The 24,815-nt window shown below is 46.6% G+C and overlaps 1 protein-coding gene across 3 annotated transcripts in view; it reads right to left on the bottom strand.

Moving 5' to 3' along the window:
* LOC106747998 (amyloid beta A4 precursor protein-binding family B member 1-interacting protein) overlaps positions 1 to 24,815 on the bottom strand; it is a 152,043-nt gene that overhangs the window by 40,107 nt on the left and 87,121 nt on the right. The window contains exon 1 of one of the 3 annotated variants that reach the window (XM_014626119.1): positions 2,569 to 2,600. The exons of the other annotated variants lie outside the window; for them this stretch is intronic. The gene's annotated coding sequence lies outside the window, so the exon portion shown is untranslated. Of the gene's footprint in view, positions 1 to 2,568; positions 2,601 to 24,815 lie in introns of those variants that run through there. 3 annotated transcript variants of the gene reach the window in all.

The raw sequence follows: 24,815 nt of genomic DNA, 5'->3' as shown, positions 1-24,815 counted from the left end.
TATATATATATATATATATAGTTGTCGATTGGGTACGGCGGTCTCTGTCCAGAGTCACGCGACATTTCCGAAATTCCGTGCATTTCGGACATCGCGCCGACATATTTCCAGGTACGGTCGGTATTTAATTATTTATTTGGAAACATGAACACAGAAATTAATCGCACGTTTGGAGACGAGGACAGAAGAGGATTTGGTAATATTAATGATATTGTTATAAAATATATATGCGAGTATAAAGGGAGCATATTCAAAGGTATTATATTTGACGTAATTTACAAAATTTGCAAAGGGATTCTGCACGTTCACGGCAGTTACACTGGAAAGTTTTCAACAACAGCGGAGGAGGAGGAGAATTCAAAGTGGCGGATCGCGTTAATTACGATTTAATTGATAATTTATCGTCAGCGTCGAGCGCGCAAATTGGACAAAGCGCGTCTGGCAACGACGAAAATGATCTTGTAACTAGGAAGTGCCTTTTGCGTTTATTTCCCCGACGAACGCAAAATCCCGCATAGAAATATTGTCCCGGATTTTCCCATGCACTGGATAGATTCCGAAGGTGAATTCTGAATTTTTCTAATATTTGTAACGAGTATATTTTAATATCGTATTGAGAAAATATTCTTTGTTCAAGATAACCATCTATTTAAGGAAGAAAAATAATTGCCGGATAATTGCTTTTCCTCGCAGTACAACATTCTTCTCTGTGCAATTTTACTCCAAACATGAAGCCTCTTTTTCGGGATGCTGGATTGGTTGTGTACTATCGCTTGTTTCGTGTCACGTGCGACTGTCATCGCCGGAGAGTCGAGTGACAGTTTGGCCGAATGTCAGATTAAAAAGTTAATAAATTGGATTCTATTTTTTACATACAAATAGTGTTGCGAGGAATATTCTGAAACCCTCGAATTGGCACGGCGCCCTGCTCGGTAAATGGAGGAGAGATCCAGGTTCGACTCCTGGTTGAGGCGGTATTTTTCGCAACACGCGAATATATAACAATTTCTACAAGACTCGCGAGATTTTCAGAGGGGTATTAATTAATATGAATATTGAATTGCGGATTAAAATCTATAATTATTTTCGGGAAATCGGACTGGGGGCGCCGAGGAAATTTCCTATCGGGGATCCTCTCGCCGTTCTCTTCGCTCGATTCCCACCGGCCGTGGAATCATATTCGTATCGCCGATGACTTCTCGGCGTGGGTGTGGTGAACGACCCGCTAACCATCATTCGGCCGACCGGCGCAACAATTAGATCCGCGCGGATAAGGCCGGCTCTTCCTGTAACGCGAAACCCGCGGACGGTTACGCCCGTGTCTCGCATCGCGCATATTTACGTGTATTACCGGCGCGCGTTTGCATTAACGCCGGGAATGCTCCGGGTTAAAAAGCATTCGGTACTTTTTATCGCTGTAACGTTTTCCGGTAACTTTATCCCAACAGCCGCGCGCGCGCGCGCGTTGTGACTTAACAGACAAGCGCTCTTTCTCCGACGCTGGTTTCTTCTCGAGTTTTCGGAGCTAAGCGCTCCTAAAACCAACGAGAAAGTATTACAGGCAAATAATCTTATTCAGCGAATGAAAGAGCGAGGGGAGGTGGAGGGTAGTAGGGTCGTAGATTAATTTCATTCACTTTGTATACTTTGTAAACTATAAATTGTATAATCTTATGAGGCCGAAATACCCGTCACGCTTTCACCTCTCCCGTCGCGTCTGAAGCGTTTTTAAGGATGTGTTATCCATTAGTGTTGTATTTTCAGTGGCGCATCAAGGAGGCCATTCATAAATTTAGTATTTATCAAGTAGAAATTACGTTTCTATATATTTTTCACTATTTAAATAATAAATGTTAATTTGAAACATCGAGGTGGACATATATATACACAATATTATAAATACGAAAATATTATTTATTATTTGCCTTACAACTTTCTCAAAGTGGAGTAACTTTTGATTTAGGCTCTAAGTTACCGTCGAAATTTGATAACACTTCTAAACGTGATGTAGATCAATTTGCAACTCCTTCGTAATTTTTTCATTATTTCGAGATACGAGTGATATATCCCCAAGACGCCTTGCAAATTTCAATGTATTACCACGGCAATAAACCGGGAAGATTTCTGCCGCGAGATATTACGGTGGTACGCTATAATTACCGCGGACGATGAATATCCTCGCGTCTCGACGAGGCGTGTAATTAAACAGCTTCTCCACCGAAGTCCGAGAAACGTTGTTGTGTACAGTACAGTACACGCGCTCGGCGAGGAGAGATTAAGACATCTCTTCCGACCGTCTTTAGAGGACGGTCTCTCTCGAGACGGAACGTCCGGACTCGGTATCGTTCTCTAAACACGCGATTCCCCGTCGTAACGATCACCATCCGGCCAGAAGCCGGCGAAGGAGAGAGAGGAAAGCCGGAGTTATCGCTTAACGTGTCGATCTTCTGGCTTTCCCGGACCTCCTCGGAGCTTTTATCGCGCGCGCGCGATTTGCATAATCAAATGTAAATTCCACCGGGCGCGTCTCTCACGTGTTTCCGCGTAGGGTACGTAGGGGTTACTCACATCCTCCTGCGCCTTGTGGCTCTTCCATCGGAATAGCCTGTCCATTTGGCAGGTGGTGGAAACGTGCGTTTATTTCTCCCCGGAGGGGGAGGAGGAGGAGGACGATCACTCGACGGCTCCCATCTCGCGCGTTCTCATCGGCACGGAACCGCGAACTTCGCACGTGGACGGCTTCATTGACACTCGACGTACTTCGATCATCTTCGTCGGCCTTCGGACGGATCGAGGGGCTCCAACGGTTTGCGACGCGATCATTCTCCCTTTGACACCTCGAAGTCAGGGCGGCTGCAGCGGGGGGCAACTGCGCAGCTGGGGTATATTTCGAATCGCCGAGAAGTCAAAGGGGAGTCTCGTCACTTTTCCTTGGGAACGAACCGATCGATCGATCGCCGATGCTTCCTTGATCCTGCGATAGTGACGCGACTTCGCACTACGACGCGAGTTACAACGTTGTCTTTGTGTATCCGCTTGTGTAATGGACTCTTTTCCTCGTCACGTGAATACATTTGTGTGTCTGGATCGTAGGGCTAATTGTTTGCCGATTTTCTGCGCTCGAAGAACACACAGACAAAGAGAAGTGCCAGAATCAAGCATGGTTATCTGCTTTTCGGTCTTTTCAATCAAGTAATATTTTTATCAATATTTAAGTATATTATATTATAAACATATTGTTTTTATCTTATTATTCTATTATATTACTATTATATTAAATTGCTTGAACGCAGTAAGATCTTAATCGGTGAATGAATAACCGAATATAAGTATGAAATGGTTCTAAACTTAAAACAGTATTTACTGAAATTATGTAACACTTTTTCTTTTCTTATTGAAGAAACCCAGTAGTTTTTTATAAGTTTAGATCCTTCCACCCGGTAAATCTTTTCTTAAAATAAATCCTGATTCTTCTCGATATTATACATTTAATACTCGTTGCAATTGTTCTAGCATACACAAATAAGTGTCTGCTTAAGGAATATATTGTATTACGTTTACAGTTAGTTATATTTCTACTTCTGGCAAATATTTACCGAGAAGTGTTAGGGTAAACAATATCACTTGGATCGATGAAATATTACTTGAACGGTGGCACTTTTTCTTTTCAGTGTGGCAATCAGCGCCGAAAAATGAGACACTGTCGGCTTCACAGAGCGGCGATAAGAAATACCGCGTCGGGCTGCGACGGTGCGATGATTACGTGATTGTCAGCGTTTACGGTAACGCTGTTACTATAGTTACATAGTCGCTACCGCAGGATCGAGCACATCGTGCGACGCACAAACAAGTACGGGGAACGGACGGACGGACGGATGGCTGGAGAGGCGCGGACGGACGCGGTATCGCGGCTGTCGTCGTGGTGCGAGCACTGGATGCTGATCCGCGAGGGATTCAACGTGGAGCCGGTCCACGTCCCTCTCGCCCTCTCGATTCCCTCCGCGCCGGAGAGGACGGCACAAGAGGACCTCTCGCCGCTTCTCTCTCTCTCTCTCTCTCTCTCTCTCGCTCGCTCGCTCGCTCGCTCGCTCGAGCGATTCCTCCTGGCTGCGGTGCGCTTGCGCGCCTATCGATTCCTCCGGTTCCCGCAGGAACACCGGACGCAGCGCCTCGCTTCCTCCTGCGCGCCGCGCATCCTGGACAGGACACTACCCCCGCGAGTGTCCTTGGCCGGCGATTCTCCACTTTCCGCGGATCGTGGGAGCTTCCTTTCCCAATCAAATTCGCGGAGGAGCCGCCTCGAAAGGATTCTCGAGCGAACCCGCGAACGAGAACGAGGGTACTTCCGGTTCGTTCAACTACTTTGTTCAGAACAAAATGTAGAACGAAGTGCCGGCGAATGACTTTTCTTATTAGCGTAACGATGACATGGCTTTGCCGCGGCTTTCGAATATTCGTGACAGTGCGAATTAGCTTTTTCAGTAATTGCGAATGATTTTACCGGCTTCGCCGTTCAGCTTTACCGTCGTGACTTTACGGCACGCCACCCTCGTTTATATTTCGCCTGCTGTTTTATTCTGGCGCGTCGGCGAGCGAACTCTGGTCGACTTGTTTGCAGGCCCGATTGCGTGCGCCCACACCCTCCGAAGCAATCGCGTAACAAGAAGGTAGGACCCCTAGAGTTAACCCCCGACGAGCTGGGAACGAGAGGGGTGGCGACTCCCCCTCTCTCTCTCTCTCTCTCTCTTTCTGCATGGTTACTCAGGTGTAACGTTGCCAACTGCGCGATAATTATATCATGTATACACATAATTAGCGTGCAGCGCTGTAATTCTGTGCGGTGTACATTATGGAACGTGTTCTCGTCAGTTCTACACGACGTCCCATTCGCGCGTGGATCTCGGATTATAACATCACGATTTTTAACTTCTTCTTTTCGCAGACGGAAATTCCATGTAAAGTCGACTATTTATATCAAGTTCGCGTGGTCTCGGGATTTAAATTCTTGCACCTTCATATCCGTATACCTGTACACGGTAAAAAACACTTCGCACTTGTGTTAAAATCGGCCCTTGTTAAAATCTTCTCCTCCAATTTTCCACACACCCGTGTGTTAATTTAACATGTTGAGTTTAACATATTGTGTTGTCTCAATATTTGATACTCAACGTGTAAATGTCAGAACGACATACTTGAGTTTTGATCGACATATCATGGACGTTATAATTTCGCGCTAAATTTGTACATAATACTTACGTCACTTTTCAATACATTCACCTTGTTAAATTAACAGTTAAATCAACTTGTTAAATTACCAGGAAAATTTGTGTGAACCGTTTCATAATTTCCGTTTCATAATTATCCTCCCGACTTTGATCTCGAACAGTTGGCTGCACCGCTCAGGTGTCGCATTGTGGAGTCCACTCGTGCGTGCGCGCACCTACACGTGCTCAATAAACGTTTCTACGGGGGTGGACGAGAACCCTTCCTCCCCTCGCTCGCCGATCTCCGACGTGCATTCTTACTCTTCCCTGAGAAAAACCGCTGGTGCCGTCGCGTTCGGGCGAGCCTTTCTCGCGCGCGCCGACGAATTAGTTGATATTCCGGGCAAGTCAACACGAAAATCGACGCAACGTAAGCCCATTAATTAAAGTTGTGTAACTCTGTCAGTTCCGTGGGACAACATTAAACTCGTCGAATTTCGCCGCTGTCGGCGTTCACCGAAGTTCACGGCGAGGCGCTCGCGTTTTCACAAAGTAGCTGAGAGAACGCAACGGCGCGTATTCTGGTCGAGAAATCCCAGAAACGTGGCGAGAAGCGGAGGATGCAAAGGGAAAGGGTAATTATAGACCCGTTGCCGAGGCCGCGAAGTTCCCTACGGGACTCTCGCGCTATTCGTTTTGCGGGAGAACGACGAGAGAAAAACGAGTTCGATTCGAAACCGAGGCAGACGCGCGCGCGCGTATTCCCGTCTCGCGCTTTTAACGCTAAATGCGGCCGTCCGATTTGCCTCACACATTCACGTCGCGATATTTCAAAAGGACACGTTTAAATCCCCCTCTCTCGATATTTATCGAACGAGACTAAACGCAACGATCTCTTTGTCTGCACACGCGATACGAGAAAAAAAATATTATATTATTCAATAATATAGTAATAACGTGTAAAATGATATTTTAAAATTCAAAGCGGCGCATGTATAAAAATATTTTAATTACGTTACATAAAACACACACATATATGCATATTATTCTATTTTACATAACGGAAATATGTGTGATAAATACAGATATTAAATGTTCGAATTCGATCAGTTTAATACCTAATTTTTGATGAATTCGATACATTGAGTCTCGTATAAATTTCACGTTTTATTCGAAAAGCCTGATACACTGCGCGGGATTCGCACGCGAGAAATCCGATGATGCGAAAATAAATGAAACCGCAACGTTTGACATTAAATGCTCTCCAGTAGTAACTCGCAGCGTGCATCAGCAGCGCGCGCGAGCAGCCGCTTCGGCGCAGCAGAACTCTCTTTGCGTGTGGTCAGGTCGAGTGTCCTCGCGATCCTGGAGATCGTCTCGTCGAACCTCGTTCCATGACAGAGAAATATTCGAGATGTCGAAAAGACATCGTCTGCCGGCTACAAAACATGTCGGAGGATAAATATGCGTCACGACGACGACACACGCTCTCGCGCGTTACCTTCACCTTCGCGCGCTTGCATATCCGGTACGAGGATGCGTTCGCGCGTATATAGGGTATCTCGAAACTATCGTGCGAATTTTCGGGATTCGAGGATTCCCTCTTAAGCTTGGAATCGGGATATCGATCTGGATTTCCTCAAATGCGCCGAAAGTTCCAAAATCCCCGAATTTATCTCGCAATTTAACGCCAACATTTGATAACCGTTGCGGCACAATGAAATGCAACTTACGTCACATGTGTCAAAGATGGTTTTGCACTTCTTACTTGCTCGATGTTGTGATTTGTTGAAAAAAAATAGCCGAGATATAAGCGATGTGTCGACTTATCTTCGTAGCCAACTAGCCCCGATCTCCCATCCAAGCGATATAATTTTAAGTGACTTTCTGCGATTTCGCCGAGGTCGGAACTGTGAGATCCGACGAGGAGGACGTCTCACGTACACCCTGTATGCGCGCATGTACGCGCACACACACGTATCGATATTCAAGGGAACCGATCGCCAGGCGTCTCTCGCACAATGCACGATGCACTAGAGACATGCACGTGCACGCGCGATGTCATCGCACCTCCTCGAAGATAAGACGTTACTCTCGGCGCTTTTCAACGTGCGAAGCCCTCTCGGACGAGCGTGAAATCTCGACAGGCATCGCCAACAATACCCGCGTAATGTATAGCGATGCAATCCTCCGGGCGACCGCCGGGAAATAAGCATTGAAAGAAATTCGAGGCCGTTCGTGACGCGGCAGCGGGAACCGGGTCTCTTTTTAATGAAATCGAACACGACCGGCGGGAAGAAATTCGCCGGTGAAATTTTCGCGGCGCTATTATACGCGTAACAAATAACGCATTGAATCCGAAGAAAAAAGGTCTAAACTTTCTCCGGCAAAAACCTTAAATTTGGGAAATCCAGCCTGTAATGTATAGAAGAAAATATAAATTATGAATCGCAAAAACTATCGCGATGGAATTTCTAACGAGATTGAAATATCATGTGATAATAAATTTAGAATAAAAAGGATTCGGCGATTCGCTTTTTTACCTTTCAAGTTAAATCCTTTCCTTTTTTTCTTAAAAATAATTTTTGAACTGACCTTAAGTCATTTTTTGCAGTTACATATAATTTTGCGGTCTCTTGCATTATCGCAGTATCTCGAGTGAAGTGTCTCGACATTATCATCCTTTCACTTTGATTGTTGCACCCCTTTATTAGGCGATTGAATAGCCTACAGTTAAGCAGCTGGTCTCGAGATTCACACGAATCGGACGATCCTAATCGCGACGATTCTCATCGACGACCCTAGCGTCAAATTTGCGAGAATCTTCGGTCCGGAAGCGACGCTCCTTTCAAGTCCGCCGCTTATCATCGTGTGATCCTTATGAGGGAACGAGGAACATCCTGCCGGTTCGTGCGGCGAATTAGATCGCACTAGTCCCTAAAATCGTCGGCCTGATGCTAGTCGAGACCGTAGGCTCGCTTCCCTCGGTTACGTGGGTACCAGCAGAGATTCCGACGTAAGTCCTAATCAAAATAATTCTTTAATATCCGCGTTCGTTGTCGGCTGATTTATCCGTTCGCCCACGAGCGCTGCGACGTCGACGAGAGCATCGATTCGTATGGTTTTATTGAGAGTCGCGCCCACATAATTGCCATATAAATTAATATAATAATTAAATTTTCTGATTTATAATTAAATCCATATAATTAATTTTCGAGAATTTTACGTAACTTTTAATGTGACGAATAACAATTATTAGTTATTTCAACATATGATGAAATTTTGCGTTACTTTAACACGAGAAATGTGTTAATTTGACTATATATATATATATATATATATATATATGTACTTTTTCATATTTCCCATATTAAACTAACACAAAGTGGACCGTTTCAAACGCAACATTTTGTGCTGTGTTAAATCACCATACAATTTTTACTCCTATTTACTTTTCTCCACGACACCCACCTAACGATGCCCATCGCATCACGATGTCCCTTTTCTCAGACGTCCACTCGCCAGCACGCTCTCCGTCGTTCCTCCATTCCTACGTCGGAATGGGAGCCGTCAAGCGGCTGATGTATTAGATTGGAGATCTCCAGTTCGTGGCGGTAAAAGTGCTGGCCTAATATTCATCGCGCCGACGAGACTCGATGTCGTCTTCCGCCAGTCGCGACGAGGGTGCCCGCAGTATCATCAATCGCCGCGCAGCACCCCGCCGTCGCGCCACCCGGCGTATCAATAGCGCAAGGCCGGGGATTCACGGGGGATAATATTTTACAAAAGAGCCCGCGACAGATAGCAGTGATGCCGGCTGTCGCTGGTAATGACTTAATGCTTCCAGCCGAGCGTGGAATTACGGCGACCTATTGTCCGTTCGTCGTGACGATTAAAATTCGTTCGGACTGAGCGTATTTGCGCCCGCACGGTTTATTGAACGTCGCGCGACCCAGTTGCCGCCTCGCGACGGAAAATCGCGGAGTGAGCTGTTTTATTCCGCGTCGTCGATTTATCGCCGAGTGTAATTCCAGAGTTCACGAGCGCGGGTGCCGCGCGATAACCTGGCGATCGGCTAATTTGTTAATTACGGACGGGCGTGTGAGCAAAGGGGACACGTTCGCGTTCGGGGTCTCTTCAAGGGGTTATCGAATTCGAAGCTTGATACAAAGGTCGGGGGAAAAAGACCGAATGTTGGTAGACTTCGCCGAACTGATAACGCACAACATAACATGAGAAGAATACGCTTATCAACGAAGGATTATCAGTAGAAATGGAGCATATAACGATCGATATCGCATCTATTCAATTCTTATATTTGTAAGAAAAATCTCCCGAGTTTCTGAGATAGCCGATCATAAAGATAGAAGAAGAGCTAATACACAAACAACAACTAACAACAACGTTACATCAATAATGCTTCCTCACTCAACAATGTAGCTGTTACGTATATGTTATATATAATATATTATATTTATATTGTTGAGTGGAAAATTATGATATCGATGTAATGTTATTGTTAATTGACGTTTATTGGAATGTAAAACCGGGAGTTATTTAAATAAAACTACACTGAAAGAAAAACAGACTACATTCGAGCAAACATTCGCTGTGGAATATTGAAATAACTATTTTACTTGGATTAAGCGAATATCATTTTAATGTAACGCTTTTTTCTCTCAGTGTGCTACATACGAATAACAACACTCACCTAATCCAAATAAGATAATTACTCCGACACTTCTTAGCAAATATTTACTTGAGTGTAATACTTTTCCAATGTATAATCCTAATAATTTTACATGGGCCTGTCGGAAGCCAAAGTGATCAACCGATCATTTAATGCGAATTTCTGAATTTTCTACGATTAATGCTGGAGTTGATCAGTTCGGCCGCCGAGAGAGGCGGTCGCGTCTCTACCTCGCGATGTTAATTAACTCGAGCGCGTAAAATCCTTTTCGAGTCCTCTGAAGACTTCCTATTAAGCCTCCGACAGTGTTTACTACAATCAGCCGTTTACAGCTCGACATAAAGACCACCGTGAACATTCCGACGTGTATATGCGCCGCGCGCGGATCGTAATCGTTACGTGGCGAGAAAATGGCTCGCGTGACGCGCGATGAATGCTCCGTACACACATTTCTCGCGGCGTGTACCTCATTGCGTAAGGAAATGACTCGCTGTACTCCGAGTCGCTCGATCAACCCCGCGATAACGGCGCGGGACTCGCGCATGCTCGTGCTGATTCGTGCCTTATCTGCGCCACGGACACGCTGGTCATCCCGGTCATCCCGTCCAGTTTGCTCACACGTCCCTGCTGATAAATCGATGTTTGTGCAATCGGGATGTGTACCTCCATCTTCAATAAACGATTCCCCCCTCGCCGATCACGTGTCATTTCTTTTTCAACTAACTCGGGGGAGAGATATTACTGCGACCTACCCGGGAGCTGTACGATGCACGGAGAAAATATTGTGGTGAAGATTACCGCAAAATTCTTTTTATGTTGAACCATACCGGAATTATGGCTGAAATTATAATAAAGTTCAAATGTGTATCGTGCGTACGCATTCCTAAAGATCACAAGACGCATGATAATTTCAGCCATAATTCCGGTATGGTCCAACATTACGAAATTTTCGAGTAATTTTCACCACAATATATTCTCCGTGCAGAGTTTTAGATATAAATAGAGAAGCACAATGGAGAAGGTCAGGTTTGATCGGCTGATTGAATCAAATGGCCCAGACGTCATTTCCTTCGCCCGCCGCGGCTAAGAGCGTATGTTGTAGAGGAGAAGCCTTCAAGATCGATATATTACTTTGTTTTTCGGCTCTATTAAAATATAAACCCCTGTTGAAGGTGTGGAATTGAAATTCATATGCATAGGTGCGAAGCGGCAACGTTTCTCTAACAAAATGCATTGTACTTTTCTGAAAATTATTACATGTGTCTCGCGTATAATTACTTTTTAAGAGGTTGAAGAGATGACAATTCGAGAAAGTAGGCCCCAAAACTGACATATCTATAACATATATTAAGAAATTATAAAAAAAAATGAATAAAAGTATTGAAATGATATTATTTTGTATGTTTATTATCATTATTATTAAAAAGAAAGAGAGAGAGAAGAAAGGGAGGAATTCGAATAGAGCCGAAGGGAAAAATTCCAACGAAGCCGAGCTCGCTGCGTTTCGCGGAAGGAACGCTCTCCGGCGCGGCAATTTGCGTGTCGCTTCCTCGCGAAGCGGGTGAAACGCGTATCGCAATTTCCACGCCGCTCTCTGTCGAAACCAATTAATTCGAGCGGCGCCGCGATTAATTAATTAGTCGCGCACCGGCCGGGTGATGAGAAATTCCTAACTCGAATCCCTTCGGGTCCGACTCGTTGTGGATCGCGTAATTTCCGGAATCGGCGGACGCGGCGTCGGACCGGCAAGGATCGTCCGACCTCACGCGCCGTCGGCGCGTCTCGATGCGAAAATTTCATTTCAACGTGCCGAGATGCGCACGCAGCTACTTTCAGCTGTGCAATCTTGCCGTCGATAAAGTACGCTTTAATAATGCTAATGGAGACCGCGAATCCCCAGCCGCGTCAGGGAGAGGTGAAAAAAAAGAAAAAGTGAGCCGGGAGGAAGGAGGAGAATCCCGGCGAAATCGGAGGAGTATGTTGCGCTTTGTTATTAAAAGACTACGCATCGTCGGCGGTTCCGCCGAGCGAGCTTCTCGCTCCTCCGGATCCGCTGGAAGTATTCGCGCGGCGGACACGTGAAGATAAATGCGGCCGCTAATCACGTTATCCGCAACAGCGCATCCGCTTTCCATGAATTATACCGTGCCGCACATCGACTATCAATCTGATTCAGCTTGTTTGCCCGAGCATTCGTATCGTTAGGCCAATTTGTTCTCGCGGAGACCCGACCGCGCTGGGCCGAAATTCAACGCGAGTCACGAGCGGAGATGGAAATGACGGTACTCACACGGTAAATTACGACGAATTAACCGGTAATTTTGAAAAAAAAAAAAAAGAAACCGGGTGAAATGGCGGACAGATTTGTTCCAGAAAATTGAAGAGAACGGCGGAGAAAGAGAATTTAGAAAAAAATTACTCGCAAAGTAAAGTCCCGCAATTTGTATCGTAAATAACCGTACAATTCAATCTGTAAGATCGCGCCGCGAATGATCTCGTTGGATTTTTCCCCGATTTCCACGACATCTCTCCCGGTCTCTGCTTTCCAACACCACAGCTTTATGCTTACCGGCGATCTCGAGACGCGGTTAAAAGAGACTTCAAGATGTAATAAATTTTTCCGAGAATGCCGCGGCAGATAATTCGCGACCGGTGATACGCCGACGAGCGGGAGCGCACCCGTCGTTATTCGATCGCGATAAAAAGTCGGCTCGGGAAGTCGTCTCGTTATAGAACGGCGTGATAAAGGGCCCGGTTGCCCCTTGAACCGCGGCAAACGCGTCCCTTCGCTACAATTAGCGAGCCGAGCGTTAAGATTGGCTTCGTTCGTTCGTTCGTTCGCTCGACGACGACGTGCGAGCGAACGAGCGGCACGTCGCAACGTCGTTGTCGCATTTATCGGAGATACCTCGAGCACTCGTGTGCACGAACCGACGCATCGAAGGAAAAAGTGTGCGCACAGGCAGCCCGGCTATAGCGCGATCTAACGAGTCGCGCGAGCTGCCGTTCGTACGATGCGCCTTCTTCCGCCGATCCACCCGTAAAAAAGGGGGAAAATACGGCCGGCAGATAGAAGCGCCGTTATGCGATGGCGATTGGCCGCCGCCGGCTCGACGTAACAATGGGCGAACAGGATGCCGGTTATCTACGTAGTGCATAGTCCACTGTGATAAAAATGCCTGCGAGTCGCCGTGTCGTGTCTACGCGCCGAGCGAGAACGGGCTCCTCGGATAATCTCGGTGTTGATGTTCATAGTAAAGGCTAACATTAATGAAACTGAAGAGCGAGGGGGGAGCTAATGGTAGAGAAAAAGAAGAGGGAGAGAAAACGGGGAGGTGTTCTGTATATATTGACCCTCGGAAGGAAAGACGGGGGTTATTCAGAGGGTCGCCCGTGAAAAATTAATTTTAAAATTCCCCTACCTTTTCTGACGTTTCCCAAACGACAGTGAAGAATTTCCCATGGCCGATACGTAATCTTGAATTTTAACACTCAGAAGCGGGAATTGCGGGAAAAGTAGCTTGTATTATTAGAAGCGATACGAACTCAGAAAACTCATAATATAATATAATCCTAATATAATCTAATAACATAATATAATCCTGAATGCGAAAAATTTCAGGCCGAAGAAATGATTTGTAAAGCGCGCCAGTTTCGAACGCATTTGACTGTAAATGTTAGATATGACACTAAAATAGTTAGAAGTACTGTAAATTATAAATCCGTAAATTATAAGTCCGTGGCAATCTTGATTCATCGTCCCAGCAGGAAGTTTATTTATTATATTATTACAATATATTTGGAAAACGGATATATTCTCGCTCTTATTGTTTCATATGATTTCTGTGCCTTCTTCCTTGTTTTAATTAAACAGGATGCATATTCATATATTTAGGTCACTCATGACCCCACCTTTCCGCTCACGTTCTGCTACTCCACCCCTTTCCTCTCTCTTGCGAGGGTTAAATTATAAATAGGAAAACTATAGGGAGAACTCGAAAGTACGGTAGCGAGATACGGTAAGAATGGAAGAGAAAGAAAAATGCGCTCGATTAGATAAGGATGTAGGCTATAATCAATGAACTGTATTGATACAGATCTGTACCGTATATCGAGTGCGCACACAATAGTTATGAAATAAATAGAAGAAATAAAAATCCATCCACGAGATAAGGAGATCAGTTCCTCGCGGGAAACGCGCGCGAGATTAAGAACTTTTAATACGCCGTAATCGCTATTTACGAAAAGATACGTTGAAGTGATATTAACGTTCGAAATTGCGCAATGAAGATTTATTAGCGAAATGAGACAGAGAGTTATGAAACTCGTGGTTAATCTAATATGAATTGAACACACGATATTTGCGTAAAACAATGCGGAGCTTCGATCAGATCTATATATTCTATATAATCTCGTTTGTGTATGCATAATCAGCAATGCGTAACGCTATTAAATTCGAGAATGCAGGCCCATGGAAAGCCAAGCACGGTTAGTTTTCGATCATATTTGACCCTCTTCAGTGAAATCGCAGTGCATGACACATGAAGAACACAAAGAAATACATGTCGCGTCATCATAAATTTCACATAGCAGAGCGAGAAGGCAAGACCGCGACCGAATGTCGCAACTCCGAATTCCGCCAATAATACAAAGCAAAGTTAAATAACGTTAAGTGCTCGAAATGTCGGTCATTACGTTTAATTACGATCCCACCTAAGAGGCTCAAACATGACCGAAACGTTTGGACTTGATTTCAAGCAAACACATGTGACGATCCCAAAACTTTTGTTTATTCATTATGGCACTAACAGTTTGTAAGTTAACCGCGCTTGGCTCTTCACGGTCCAATATTCTCAGTTTTGGCGATCCGACAGAGCCGAAATTATTACATTAAGCTATTAAATTCTCTTGCTTCGCGCGATATTAATATTAATACGATTATTTATTAGAATTCAATAGGCGGGAATTATCCACAAATAATTTGTACATTATTTGTATTCGGGGCAGATATCAACGTGAAATCGGCGCGAGAGATCGCGTCGTCGCACGGCCATTTCGACGCTTCTGTTTCCGCATGACGCACAGTTCGGTCGGAAACGGATTTTCGTGCCAAAATTTGTCTCCATTGTTCTGATATACATCCACTTTGCAAAACAAAAGGAGCCAAATAATATTGGGAAAAGTAGAGCTGAAGAAAAACAATCATTTACTATCCGTTGGTGTTAACGTTGTGTGAGCGCGGAGTGGGGAGGTGGATTTAAGACGGTGGCTTAATTAACAATGACCCAGTAATGAAGTGAACGCACCCGGGGCGAGTCGAAAGTATTGCGATTCGTAATAAGGGGTACCGTTATGAGGTACCCCGTAGCTTCGGGGGATATCGCTGGAAATTAAACGCTCGCCGCTCGGCTTCTCCGCGCCTGTAACGCCGCGCACGTGGGTGTAAAACCCCGATGGGTGCGCGCATTCACGTAAACGGGCCCCTTTTCTCCCTGCGCTGGGAAACGGGACGCGTAATCGCATCTCCTCGCGCAACAAAGCTCCCATTACCGCGCTATAATTAAAGTCGTTAATTATTTTATAAACTACGCCAAACTGATTAGCGGGGAGAGGCCTCCTCCTCATCCTTCCCCTCAGCCCGATCTCGTTGCTTCGTTAGCGTTTCTCTCTCGATTATTCTCCGACGTGTTTGGGATTAACGGCATAAGACGCGCGCGTAAACGCGCGGAATTGTGACCGGTTGAGTCGACACGCTAGTTTTCCTCCGCCGTCTGCGCTTCTCGGCAGAGGCAGCATCGTGTTTTCGGTGATTCGATGCTCCGATTTCACGCGTGAGGTACTCACGCACGCGCCGATGTGAACTTGGCATCCGGGAACGAGAGGAGGAAGGATACACACGGAAAGAGATATATTATTATACCGCGAGGAAAGCGATTATTCCGTTTATTTTAATGGCTTCGTGTATAATTCACAGGTGGCTTCACAGGTAACTTCATCATTATTTTCGTCTTCATTCCTCGAGGTATTTCGAAAACGATCGTTTCGAAAGTTGGATGGTTCGATTTTCAGTGGAGCTTCGATAGCTCGTCCGTTCGGAGAATAAGACTTCACTTTCGATCGTGAACAATGTCGTAGATTTTCTCCTCTCTTTTCAGCGATCTCGATTGTCAGTAAAAATCTGCATGCGACCGAGTACGACTGCATTGTACCATTGTTTCCGTGAAAGGTCAACAGACACGGGTCCGAGAATGATGCTAATAAGCTCTCGCAATTTCTCGCGGCTCGCGCGGTTAGTGCCTTCGACAATTGAACGATATTGGATCGGCGCGAGCGCGGAATTGACTCGTTTCACGGAAGTGGGTATTTCTCTCGCATCGGGCTCGCGCGCAGATGCTCCAATTCGCTCGTAATTGAGCGTCGGCCAGCAAATCGTCTTCCCTGTACGATCTCTTCCGGGTGGTCTCGATGAATGCGCCTGGACTCGTTTTCGTATTCTCAGGGTGTCATCGACATCGTCCGTCCCCAGAGGACACGAACGAAAACAAAATAACGATGCATACAAATAAACTCGGTGGAAATGCGACGATGCGACTTGATTATACGCGACGAAACAAGATGCATTCTTTCGAAACAGTTGCAACCTGCAGCAGGTAAAACTCCTGTGAACTTAAATTGTGACCGATTTACTATAATCTTATTTGAATATTTATTTAATTATAATTTAAATGGCTGCTCAATCGATATTAAGCGTTTGACATTTATTATATACCTATTAAATATTTTATAATTATTCAATAATTATTTAATAGTTATATATCAATATATCGAAAGTTCGACTGCACGGAAGGTGTGACCGCACGGAATTCTACGTATTAACATTGAGCACTTTAAAATACCGGGAAACGCTTTGCTTCTTACGTCAAGTGCATCCGATTGAAATATCAACGCACAACTGCGCAACGATCGCGGCGCCACGGGACAAAAACTGTTATCTTAATCTCTCGGTCGATCGTGCTCCGTTATCCAAATCTCGAGGGTCACAAAAACTGTCGCTCGGTTTGATCAAGCGCTGACGTAACACGATTTTAAAAATAATATTTCACAACCGAGACTTCCGGACGAAATAAGTTAGCGCCCGCCCCTCCCGCCTTGCTGCCGCGATACAACGGCTTACCGTTCCCCTCGCTGCAGCTGCAGTTGCAACGTACTTCCGTTCGTCAGACACGTCCCGTCGCATTTCCACGCATCCCAATCGTGAATCCGTGGCCCGTCGGTTTAAATATAACCGGCTCCTCCTTAGCAGCGTCGCCCTTACCCAAGGATCAGACCTCCTCGTCACGCTGCGACAGGAGGCGAATCTTGACGACGCGCACGATATCGACGGAGCCCACGGGGGCTCTGGTAAACACGTGTGCGGAATCTTCTTCGAAATTTTTCTCGAAAAAGGATAAAAATCCTTTCCAAAAGATCATGAACAGAAAGAGCCACTATTTATCGACACGATGCGATAAAAACATATATAAATCGATCGACCGCGACGAATGTGTGTAAAATTTTGTAGAGCGCAAATAAATATTTTATTTTTATTATTTCGCGAATTATCTGCGTAATATCTCGAGTATCTTTTTGAAAATGGCAAATACCCGACGATTCGTGTTGTGAAAAGCGCGATGTGGTGGCGGAGGAGGGAGGGTGTATCTGTCGCTCGCTGCTCGATTCGGCGCTACCGCGTTCGCGTGCTGCGCCGAATCGCGTTATCGTATTGACATAATACGGCACCGGGAAAAATTACGAGTCTCACGGGCCTCTCTCGATCGAGAAGAAGCGCATCCCGCGACGAGAGGAAGATCAAAGTCGCCGGCTATAAATAGATCGGAGAACGGGAGAGATCGGAGAGAGCGTCGGTTTCTATTCTGGGACGAGCATAGGTTGGTCACCTCGTGCCACCCACCGGCCCTGACCGTCAAAGAAAATGCATTCGTCGTAGCGCGCGTTTTCGCGGATGGAGAAAGAGAGAAATAGATTTCATTTCCACGATATTTAGGAGAAACAAGATATCCGCGTGACTAATTCCCGATAGCGCGTAATAATGACCACAAGGAGTGAGACAAAGGACATCCGGTGGTTCTGGGTTCGAGATAGGCCTGTTGGGCAATTATCCGTTCGGCCAAACGTGACCGGTCCACTTTGCAACGACGATCGGCGGACAGTTGAGCGAATCAATCGCAAAATCGAGGGCACTTACGATTTTATACAACTGGCCACGTTCTCGTTTTATTCGGTGAAGCTCACACTCAGAGGAAGGAGAATCAGTAGGAGCTGCGATCTAGCAATGAGCTTATCTGATATTTGTGATTGCGTATATTCTAATATTATTATCGAGGAAGATATTCCTCTCTCACCGTTCAAGACAACTATTACCTTATAAGCAGAAAAATAAACTTGCGTAATCGCTTCTCTTCGCGGTAAAATTGATATCTTCACCCGTGCGGGAGCCATTCCGACGCGCGATCGACGGTCCCACGAGAGGCAACCACCGTCTCTCCCGGCTCGTCGCTGGTCCCGGATGCAAACCGTCTCCGAAGGCTGTGTCTATTCTAACTCCGTCTATATTCCATTCTATTCTAATATGTCGCCGGTCCACGTTGAAATAAAGCGAGCACGGGCGCGCGCATGCAGCAAGGGTGACAGAGCGCGACGGCGGCTGCGGTGGAGAGCGCGCGCGCGGATAAATCTTGGCACGGGTCCGCGTAAATGTCCGCGCGACCGATGCGGCGGCAGTGTCTGGACGCTCAATGGTGGATTCCGCGCTTGAATCATCCCCGGAGCCGAGAATACCATCTCCTCTCGCGACGATGCACCGGCCGTCGCAGAATGCGCCTCCGTCCTCCTCTCTTTCTCGAGGGAGCGCTGACTACGCGACCGGTACGTAAATAGGACGCCGGCACTACGCGAGTAATGGCCTCTGTATTAAATAATAGAAATAAATGACGGAGCGTGGGAAAGAGAAGTAAACGACGGAATGGGAATAAATGATCCATCGGTAGATTCCCGTCTCGCCCCCGGCGAGAAGTGACGGCGGGAAATATCTCGAGTCTGTTTCTTTCGAGATTTAATTTCTTTCACGCGCCAGTTGTATGTGTGTGAGAGAGAGAGAGAGAGAGAGCTCCGTCTGGCTGTGACGGCCGGAAATTACATTTTTTTCACACGCCAGTCCCGGCACCTTTTCGAAATACTGGGCCGCGGGTTATCGAGGGAAACGCGCCACAAGGAGAGTTTGTTTCCTTTAGGGAAGTTTGCGACCTTTAACGCCGCGCGGTACACACGACGGCTCCTCCGGTCGGGTAAATAAATAGACGGACCTTTGAGCCTTGTGTTTCGCGAGTGTGTTTCGCCGCGAGTTTAATTAGCCTTCTGGAAAGTTCGCGACGTCGCGTGGCAGACATTCGAGTCGCGCCGCGACTTCTCCCAAGTTATTAACGAAAGGGGGTTTTGTATTCCGGAGGAGACGCGCGCTTGGTAATGTTAATCTCAGGAAAATTGAGCGGGACGTTCTTCTCCTTTCTTCTCCTTTCCCCCACTGCGAAAGATAAATCCCTCAACGTCGTGCGTCACGGAACTCGGATATATTCGACGTCACGCGTAAGGTGTTCCCCCCCCCCCCTCCGGTGTCCAGCTCATAAACTCGCGCTTCAACTCGTAACTCAAAGTTACCGCGGGAGAGACGTAAAAACGTAGTTTCCGAAATAAATTCCGTTGTCGGGGCTGGCCTTTAGGACGGGCCCCGAGATTCACCGGCCGAGGAGAGAGAAACGAGGCGCGGCGGACCGCGGGAATCGTTCGTGAGAGAGTCGTAAAGTCCCTCGAAAGTCGGCTCTTGTCTCTCGTGCGCGTAGAGTATACTCGGGCCTTGAAAACCGCGGGAATAAAACCACGACGATGTAACTCCGTGAAGCACGTGAGTCACCGAATGCGGCCGAAAGAGCCCGCAACAAAAGCGTCGTTCAACGAAAGCGCGCGGGTGGCCGTTCGTTTACCGAGCGGCGGTCACGCAGGATCCGAGGTCCTTCGCAGTGGGGTCAATCGCGGCCCGACGATGAGGAAGCGACTGTCCAGTCGGCCCGGTCGCAAAGACGTTCTATTTCTGTAGGCGATCGCGTGAAAAAAAAAACGCCTCTCTCACCTTCGTCCTTTGTTGCGCGGATGTTGACACGCTTTCGTCTGATGCCGTGTGGATTTCGCAGGTGAACCATCTGACGTTATTTAACCCTCCCGTGAGTCGCAATATTTTTCACCCGTGAATGGCCGCGATCTCACAGATATACTAACTTTTCCATTATCTTCCTTCGCTTCTTGAAACGGTTTTCCTTTCATTAGCGCCCGGCTAGTGGACTGGTAAAGACTAAGGTACGTGAGAAATAGTGAAGAACAAAGAGAGAACATTGACAAGTTCGATCTTGAGGCCGTGCAGCGACGAGGATACATTGTAACCTGAACGTAGATCTATTGAATATTGCGACTAACGGAGGGTTACTTAAATCTTATCACTTTTTATAGGGCATTTTTTTCTTTCAATTTATATCGCCTACAATTATTTATCGGAGATTGTGAATGAACATAGAAGCGATAGGAGGTGAATTTTTCGTCACAAACGATTTTTCCTAACATCTTCGATACACAGAAAATGCCATTTTGGGAAACCTCGAAAACAACTTCGTATCTCCGAAGTTAAGAGATTTGTCCGGAATTTTTCCGCCGAGTTTTTCATCCTTCTCCTCCGTTTCTTTCGTAAACGTCGGGCACGATCAGAAAGTCGAGTGCCGCATCTCGACCGCTCGGTGGTCCCTTCCGATCGTTTACGTCGTGCGCTACGTCGTGCCTCCCGAGACCCTTCGGCGCTTGTAAAATTCTTGCGGGCCCTCCTCACGATGGGATAGGTAATAAAAACGCTCACCCACCCATGCCCTCGGTGCAAGGGGGCGAGGAAGTGCGTGAAGTCGATGCATTATTTACGTAACTCTCGATTTTACGTCGCTCTCCGAAACACCGCGGGTTACGGTAACAAAGTGACGCGAGGCCTCGAGAACGGGGCATGTGATACGGCATTGCGGCACTTTTACAAAATACAAAATACGGCGATGAGACACCGGAAGCACCGCAGTTATTTCTTTATTATAGAGAACGATGATATTTTTCGGACTCTCAAATTGTGTTGCGGTGACAATGCTATTAATACAAACCGCGGGAATATCACGGTAATTCTCCACCGCGCGTAACACCGGTGACCATCTTTCCTGAATAAAATTCATGAAGTATTCAAAGGGGCATCTGCACTCGCTATTGCAACGTGACTAAACTACCGACGGAGTCTATTATTATTACGCGGTATTAAAGCGCCGTGCGCGGCGCCATCGACGAGTCGTGATCTCCTACGTCGTATCCGAATCGGCCGTCCTCTCGCGAAGATCAAGCTCACGGACGGAATTGGAGCGATCGCCGGCGTGTTAGGCGAAATTAAAGCGCAGCTAAGAGAAGGGATCGATAAATACTCCGTGTAGAGCGGAAATTGAACCTTGAGAATGCATCCGAGAAAAAAAGGGTTGGGAGACACTGCTCGTCTGCGATTCAGACGGACCGCTCTGTCCATTCTCATTCCAATCGCGCGCGTATCCCAGGGGCGACAAAAGCGCAGCTCGAAGAGGAAACAACGACGGACCGTCTGGACAAACGGAAGTGACTACCGGCTGATGCGACGCGTTTCTTTGTCCGCGTTAAAGCGAGATCGTACTATCGTTCTCTCGGTCCCCGTCAGACTGTGCACTCGGTATTTCGGGACTCGAGGATTCGAATCCGAGATTGCGTCGCGATCAGGAAGAAAAACGTCGGATTTCGCGTAGCCCTAAAGAGACTACTCGTGCAGCGATCTTGGCGAAAATAATTTTCCACGCGGGAAACAAGTGCTAGATTCAAGTGGATAATTACTCCGATATTCCTCAGCAGATTTTTATTCAGATCTGTAATATTTATCCGATCCGAATGGAAAATGTTGCGAGTAAATTATCCGAATAAAATATTCACTCGACCCGAGTGAAATTTACTTAATCCAAGAAAAAGTTCGCTAAGGAGCGTCGGGGTAATTATTCACCTGAATCTGTGCACTTCCTTCGGTGCATCGATATTATTAATAAAATAAAAACTGAAAAAGAATCGCGACATAGGGAAGGGGGAGGTAAAAATTTCAAAGATACTATAGTAATTTGCAAGAATGTACAAAATAATATAAATAGAATAAAACGAGTGAAAATACAAATAACGTATGCAAATGCGAAGTATATGAAATGCGTAAACTATAATTCGCGCGTTGATCTCGGGAAGAAGAAAGAACCGACGAAACACGTTCTAATCGCGGGAGATCGAGCGAAGTACGGAGAACATGAGCGTACGTTCTCCGTACTCTTAACCGCTCGTGCATATATAATTCGAGTTTAGTCTACGCGGACGCTAATTTAGTATCCCGTTATTTCAACGCGAGTCCTCCGACTCCTCCGTGTCCTCCTCTCCTCTCTCGTATAGGATAAAGCCGCGCGCGCGCGCGGCGCATTTCCCGCGAAGGACATACTAATATTGTCGCATGCCCGGCCGCTGCTTACGACGGCCGTAAAACCCGATATACCCTCTCACGTGTTGCTCTCCCTCTTCGTTCCGCGCACGAGAGGGACAAGAAACCCGGTATTCATCGTCTCGTTTTCGAGGACTACTAGACGAGGAGCCGGGCCGCCTGCACGCCCACGGTCCTTCGATATTTTTACGCGGTTAGGCGTGGTTACTTCCCGCCCGACCCTTCATCTCTCTTTTTCTCCCTCTCTCTCTTTCTTTCTCTCACTGTCTCGTGCTCTCCCGTTCATATGTCCCTCTTCTGTAGGTTCGCAGCGGGGACGAGCGTCGAGATGCCGTTTGTTGTAACTTATTGTGCCGATGCGCGCGTGGCTCGTACCTCGTGTTTGCGTTGGCCGCCGCCCGTCTCGCCCACGCGCTGCCCTCCCAGCATTTTTCACCGAGCACATTCTGCCGGGGTCCCCTTCCCCTCCCTCCCCCCCCCGCTCTCTCTGTTGTTGCAAGCAAGAGGGTGGTTCGACAGCCCCTTCGCTCGATTTTCGATGTACAGTTTTTATTCCCGAGCACACCGATGGCTCGAAGCGGTCGCGCGCCGTTATGCCCCGCTGTTTATTTTTCCTTTTAGGGGTATGTCATCGCGCGGACGAGAGTATTTCCAACGGTTCGTCTCTCGCGCGGGCGCGGGACGGAGATTTAATTATCGAACATTGCTGGAGGATAGAAACGTCGGCGGGACAAAATCCTCCCCTCCCGATTCGATGCCGAATCTTTTCGCGAATTGAACTTCAATTTCAATTAAATCCCAGCGCGGAAAACGAGATTGTTACGGGAGAGACCCTCGGAAAATTTCCCTTTGAGTGTTCATCGATTGAGTATCATCGCGTTGGATTTCGTCGCGCCTCTGAACGCGTTACCGTAAGAAAATCCATCTCCGGGGAGATGAATCAATCGATACGAACGCGGGAATCGCCCGCGGCGCGGCTAATCATAGCGACCGTCCGTTTTCGCGAGATCCACCCGGGCGTGTTGATCGTAAATTCTCAATTAATCTCGGCCCACGGGGGACACGCGTCGACGATAAACTCGCATTATCTATCCCCAACAGAGACGCGAATTTATTCCGGCCGGCGCGGTCACGTTAACGCCGCACTCGCACGCATCATCCGGGGAAGGTTGCGAGCTAATCGCGCCGCGTCGTCTGTGCAGAGGGGTTGCTCGCCGCCGAAATTTATGCACCGGCACGCGCCAATGTCACCGTCGTGCATACTGCTTCAGGAAATTTCCGAAAATGACGCGTCGTTCCTCGTACTGTCGCTGCGGACGGAATTTTCTTTCTCTGAGGAAACGTGGGCGGGACAAAGTCCGAATGATGATGACGAGGGGGATACGGAGTGAAACGTGATAAATGAACGGGACGATTAACGTTAACCGTGAAGGGTACCCTTCCCGATCCTGCGTCGGGTCGACATCGTTTCATCCTAGCCGATTCTACAAAGCAACCTTGCGTTCATTAACAATAGGGTTGCAGGTAGTAAGGTAATAACTAGTTGCTCAATTAAAAGTTACGTTGAAACGTCGATAAATATTAACTTAATTCAGTTAATTTCATATCAATTCGCTCGGAAGCCAGTTCATTTAAAATGCATTAACTTTAACTTTTAACTTAGTTGAAAGTAAAAATAAACCCAACCCTGATTAATGGTATATTCAATGTAAACATGTTACTGTAAATGTGTGTTGGTACATTAATTAAACACGAAGTATTGAAGTGAATTTAAGCTACGCGATATTGCCGCGAAATAAATAAATATCTGCTGGTCGGTTGACGGAATAAAAGACAAAACTAAGTTTAAGTCACAATGGGTTGAATACGTCGCATCCTGCCGATAATTCCGGAGAGAACTCATATATGAGCTGAGCGTTCGAGAATTATAGTTTAAACTATTGTCTATTAAATTGTCAGTTAGTCACGGGTAAAATTATTTGGTCAAACGCACACGCGACCGTACGTTCTGGACGAACAGCTTTCGCATAAAAATCGAAATTATTCGTCAGAGTCGGATAATAACGCGAGATTATAATACAAAGCGCGAGCGTCGAGTGATAAATTTTCTACGAGCGCAACGGGACTTTTCGGGTGAACCGTCAACGTTCGCCCGTCCCCCTAACAATAACGTATTATTTTCAGGGAACGCCGAATAATTATTCGCTCTTGGAATTATAACGAGTACGCCGAGCTGTCTGTAAACGGACACCGACACACGCTTCGAGTTTTCTATGCGCGCGAACCTCCACAGAATGACTCG

The sequence above is a fragment of the Dinoponera quadriceps genome, unplaced genomic scaffold (genome assembly GCF_001313825.1).
Source record: "Dinoponera quadriceps isolate SergipeBrazil2010 unplaced genomic scaffold, ASM131382v1 scaffold2167, whole genome shotgun sequence".
Classification (NCBI taxonomy): domain Eukaryota; kingdom Metazoa; phylum Arthropoda; class Insecta; order Hymenoptera; family Formicidae; genus Dinoponera; species Dinoponera quadriceps.
Note: the sequence above shows the minus strand (reverse complement) of the source record. Positions and strands in the feature narration are given on the sequence as shown.